We start from the raw sequence: 5,865 nt of genomic DNA, 5'->3' as shown, positions 1-5,865 counted from the left end.
GTACATAATCTCCCTTTGTAGGTCAGGCTGAAGTTGAACTTGCTACATAGCCCAGGTCTTCTTGCCTTTGCCTGATAGCTACAGGGATTATCTGTATATACCTCCATGCGCAACTTTACTCAGGTTTAAATGCAAGTGTCTGAAGCTGTGATTGACTTTCCTTGATTCCAAAAACTTAAACCTCTTCTCTAGTTTCAAATTTACAAACGTCACTGTATAAACACTACATATACTGTTAGACACTGTGCCAGCCTCTCTATTCCCTCCCTAATCTCTCTTCACCTCCATGTAAGCAGGTTAGTTATTAAGTACAATGCTATCTTTCCTTCCCTTTAAAATGCTATCTCTTAATTTCTTTGTGCCTTCCATATTGTCCTACAATTCATGCTCCTTATCAGCATGCTAGAGTATAGAGGTAAGGCTGCTACTCTTCCTGAGTGTGTCCTTTACTTTCTTGACAGTAAGGTTAGATAAAACCTCATTAAGACTAGCTCTGTGTTACTGAACCCTCTTAAGCAGTGAGTAATTGATGTGTTTCATTCCACGTCAACAGAAAGGTCTAAAAAAACCTTCATCTTTGCTGTTTATAGTTATAAGTAACAAACCTGATTTCATTAGTTAATGTTCCCTGAAAAATCTTGTGGACCCTTGCTGGGTCTGGTATGCTATTTTTATCCTTGCTGTCCACGTCCCCTTTATGTAATAGGTTATTTTGCTTCTTCTGTTTTCTTTCTTCTTAGAAATACCAGCAATTGTATTGAGTAGGTAATTTAAAAATTCATGGACATCTTATTGCATGTAGTTGTCAAACAGCTCAGTTTCTTTCTGAAATCTTGTGATGAACTCCTTGGGCAGGATCACGCTGACCTTCCTCTTCTGGGTGGCTATGCTGTCGAACAGGTACGCCAGGCAGGTGAGAAGGTTCTCCTTTTTCTGGGCTGACTTTTGTATGCTAGAACTTTTTCCTGAAATGGACAAAAATAATTGCTTGAAGAACTGAGTTGCAGTAGCAGGTATTCCCAAAATTGTCTAATCCAAAATAGTGCTCATTGACTGGAAACTGTTCTGAACCAATCTCTTTCTCTAATGCCAAAGCACTGGCACCCATGGTACAAGATTGGCTTATGGATTAGCCTGTGGTGAGTTTCTTTAAGTGGTGATTGATTTGGGAAGGCCTGACCCTTTATGACCTGTACCATCCATGGAGAGCTGGTCCTGAGTTGTATAAGAAAGTAGGATGAGCAAGCCTTAAAGAGCAAGCCAGAAAGAAATGGTCTTTCACGGCCTCTGACTCAGTTTGTAACTTCAGTTTGTCTTGAGTTCCTTCTATGACTTAAGTGATGAACTATTACCTAAAGTGTAATGTGAAATATGTCTTTTCCTCTCCAACATGCTTTTGGTCATGGTGTTTTATCAAAGCAATAGAAACTCTAACTAAGACAGTAACTATCTGTAAGAGAAGTTAATGGTTTCATGCTAGAAATACACATTTAAGAGAAAGATGTTTAAATATTTTTTTGCAGTCAATAGGCTAAGAATACTACCAAAATAAACTGAAGCAACCTAGCAGATTGTATTGGAAAACATCTGCATTTTACTGAAGATCTACATTCAAGGGGATTAGGGAAGTCATAGAAAGCATTATATGTAATGAGGACACAGGTAGAAAACAGAAGTTTAAATCATTCATTCATAATCAAAGTCTAGGGTAGTTAATATTTAACTACAAAAAAAAGCTAGTTAGAAAACCATTAACAGTAGGAAAAACAGTCATATATAATTGTGAACCAGTTGAAAATAAAAATTCAAGCCAACTAAATACAGAAAATGGTCTTAAATCAGAAACGAAGGAAATATCTTCCACAAAAGGGAAGAGTGAAGAAGGCAGGGGGTAGGATAATGGTTTGAATGCCTAGTCCACAGTCAGTGATGCTGCGTTAGAGGGCTGAATAATATTCAGGAGGTAGAACTCCACTGCAGGAAGTGGGTCAGGGCCATGCTCCTTGAAGTTTTAGTCAAGCCATACTTCCTCTTCCCTTCTGCAGATGCAACATAACAACCTTGTCTCCTCCTGCTTTGCCTTCCCTCTTAGTGGAACCAATACCCTCTAATTGCAACCTAAAATTACATTTTCCATGATAAATTACTTTTTCAGAGGTACTTTGTTATCCAACACAAAAGGTAACAATAGGAGCAGGCAGGAAGAAAAGATGGAAAAAGAATTTTTCTAGGTGGTTGAAATATTTGGAGAGAATTATGTTTATGAGTTTTATGGTGATCCAAACTTTGTACAGAAAGAGGAGGGGAAACTAGGAATGTGCAGCAATGCAAAAGGTTACAGTTACAAGCAAGTTTAACCCCATGGAGATAAAAAATGTACAGTTTTGAAGATGAGGTTCAGAGAGAGGAAGAACTTTGTCTAACAAATAGTCTAGAGCTTGTGACTCCAGTTAGAATTGGTGCATATTGTATATTAGACATGCTAGGTTATGATATGGTGTGCATTGTAAACAAGGGGCTTTAGTAATGAGAACATCATGTTTCTAGATGAATTCCCTCGTGATCATACTTTAGAATTTTTAAAAGCAGAAATATAGGTGTTATATCTCAAGACACATTGCCTTTTTGCTGAAGTATACAAAATTGAAAAAAAAAAAGTCAGCTATAAAATTTTGGAGTATCAGATCACATGTCTTCTCCTTTGGCCTTCATGAATGATTCTGACTGAGGAGAGTCCTTGGAGGGGAAGATGATGGTTATGATATTTTACATGATTCACATAATCAAAACCGGAACCACAATGTTTTAAACAATTTGATTTTCTTGACTATTTATTACTTTAAAACCTTAAGTTGACTTAGTCAGTTAAATGTACACTTGTCTGTCAAAATATTTATAAATTTGTCCTTTCTTATCCCTTTTTTTGCCTCCTTGAGCCTTTAGCAAATCATTTTCTTTTATAATATATTAGTTTCCTCAGTCATGGTGTAGATAATAAAAGAGTTGCTTATGGGAATATTTGGTCATAAGTTTGTAAAGAAAGTACATTAAGCTATGACAGTTAACCTTGTTTACCTTGGGCACAAATTCCCAGCCAGTCCCACAACATCCAGAGAAACATCCACTCCCAGGCATTCTAACAAACCCAGGATCATAGGATCAAGGCGAGGAGGACACAACATCTGTTCCAACACCACCTGGAGTAACTGGGACCAGCAGGTTACAGAGGCATAGGAACCCCACCTAACTAGTGTCCCAGGGTCCTTCTGGTCTGCACCGATTTACATTGGGCACAAACTCCTCATCCAGTCCCACAACACCCAGCGGACACACAACTCGCAGGCACTCTAACATGCCCAGGATCACAGAATCACAGGATCCTAGGAGATTAGACACACAAGGATATCAGGGTCCAAGAGGAAGCTTGACTCCCAGGAACTCTGACATACCCAGGATCTCACAAACAGAGGATCCCAAAATCAAAGGTTCACAGAGACAGCTGGACTCTGAGGAGATGTGACACAACCAGGATCACTGGAAGGACAGGCTCCAGTCAAATAGAGTGAGGGCAAGTAGCACTAGAGATAATCACATAGGAGGAGGCAAGCATTCAAATAGATGTAACAGAAACCAAGGTTACTAGGCATGATCAGAACCCAATTTTTCCACCATAGCAAGTCCTGGTTACACCACCACACCAGAAAAGGAAGATTCAGATCTAAAATCATTTTTCATGACAATGATAGAGGACTTTAAGAAGGACATAAATTATACCCTTAAAGAAATACAGGAAAACACGGGTAAACAACTAGAAGTCCATAAAGAGGAAACACAAAAATCATTTAAAGAATTAAGGGAAAGCACAGTCAAACAGGCAAAGAAAATGAACAAAGCAACCAAAATCTAAAAATGGAAGTAGAAACAATAGAGAAATCACAAAGGGAGACAATACTGGAGATTGAAAACCTTGGAAAGAGATCAGGAGTCATAGATGCAAGCATCACCAACACAATACAAGAGACAGAAGAGAGAATATCAGGGGCAGAAGATACCATAGAAAATATTGACACAAGAGTCAAAGTAAATACAAAATGCAAAAAGCTCCTAAGCTCAAACATACAGGACATCTAGGACAAAATGAGAAGATCAAACCTAAGGATAATAGGAATAGAAGAGAGCAAGGATTCTCAACTGAAAGGGCCAGTAAATATCTTCTATAGAATAAAACTTTCCTAACCTAGACAGATGCCCATGAACATACAAGAAGCCTACAGAACTCCAAATAGATAGGATCAGAAAAGAAATTCTTCCCATCACATAATAATCAAAATACCAAGTGCACCAAACAAAGAATATTAAAAGCAGTAAGGGAAAAAAGTCAAGTAACATATAAAGGCAGATCTACCAGAATTACACGAGACTTCTCACCAGAGACTATGAAAGCCAGAAGATCCTGAACAGTAGTCATATGGACACCAAGAGAACATATATCAGCCCAGGCTACTATTCCCAGAAAGATTCTCAATTACCATAGATGGAGAAATCAAGATATTCCATGACAAAACAAATTTAGACAATATCTTTCCACAAATCCAGCCCTACAAAGGATAGTAGATAGAAAACACCAACACAATGATGGACGCTACACCCTTGAAAAAAGCAAGAAAGTAATCTTTTAACAAACAAGAAGATAACCACACAGACATAATGCCACCACTAACAACAAAAATAACAGAGAGTAAAATCACTTTTCCTTAAGAGTTCTTAACATCAATGGGCTCAAATCCCCAATAAAAAGACATAGATTAACAGACTGGAAAGGTAAACAGTACCCAACATTTTGCTGCATACAAGAAATGAACCTCAGTGAGAAAGACAGTCACTACCTCAGAGTAAAAGGTTGGAAAAGAATTTCCAAGCAAGTGCTCCCAAGAAAAAAGCTAAAGTAGCCATTCAAATATTGAATAAAAGCAGCTTTCAACCAAAAGTTATCAGAAAAGATAAGAAAGGACACTTCACACACATCAAAGGAAAATTCTACCATGAAGAACTTACAATTCTGACATCAGTGTTCCAAATGCAAGGGCACTCACATTCATAAAAGAAACTTTACTAAAGCTCAAAGCAAACATCACACCCCACACAATAATACTGGGAGACTTCAACACCCCACTCTAAGCAATGGACAGACCATGGAAACAGAAACTAAACAGAGACATAGTGAAACTAACAGAAATTATGAACCAAATGGACCTTACAAATATTTGTTGAATATTTTATCTTAAAGCAAAAGAATATATCTTCTTCTCAACATCTCATGTTACCTTCTCCAAAACTGACCATTTAATTAGTCACAAAACAGGTCTCAACAGATCCAAGAGGATTGAAATGATACCATGCACCCTATCAGATCACCATGGACTAAGGATGGCCTTAAATTCCAACAAAAACAATGAAAAACACACATATACATGAAAGCTGGACAACAATCTACTCAATGATAACTTGGCCAAAAAAGAAATAAAGGAATAAATTAAAGACATTTTAGAATTTCATGAAAATGAAGACACATCATACCAAAACTTATGAGACACAATGAAAACACTGATAAGAGGAAAAACTCATAGCTCTGTGTATCTTCGAAAAGAAATTGGAGAGAGCTTACAGTAGCAGATTGACAGCACACCTGAACACTCTAGAACAAAAAGAAGCAAATACATCCAAGAGGAGTAGACTGCAGAAAATTATCAAACTCAGAGCTGAAATCAATCAAATAGAAAAAAAAAAAAAGAACTAAACAAAGAATCACCCAAACCAGGAGCTAGTTCTTTGAGAAAATCAACAAGATAGATAAATCTTTAGCCA

The 5,865-nt window shown here is 37.4% G+C and overlaps 1 pseudogene; it reads right to left on the bottom strand.

Moving 5' to 3' along the window:
• Window positions 1–446: 446 nt before the first annotated feature.
• LOC110293355 (ubiquitin carboxyl-terminal hydrolase 12 pseudogene) lies at window positions 447–1,123 on the bottom strand (annotated as a pseudogene).
• Window positions 1,124–5,865: the final 4,742 nt, after the last annotated feature.

The sequence above is a fragment of the Mus caroli genome, unplaced genomic scaffold (assembly GCF_978045245.1).
Source record: "Mus caroli unplaced genomic scaffold, Mus_caroli_1 scaffold_6, whole genome shotgun sequence".
Classification (NCBI taxonomy): domain Eukaryota; kingdom Metazoa; phylum Chordata; class Mammalia; order Rodentia; family Muridae; genus Mus; species Mus caroli.
The sequence above is the reverse complement of the archived record's forward strand: the minus strand, read 5'-3'. Positions and strand labels throughout refer to the sequence as shown.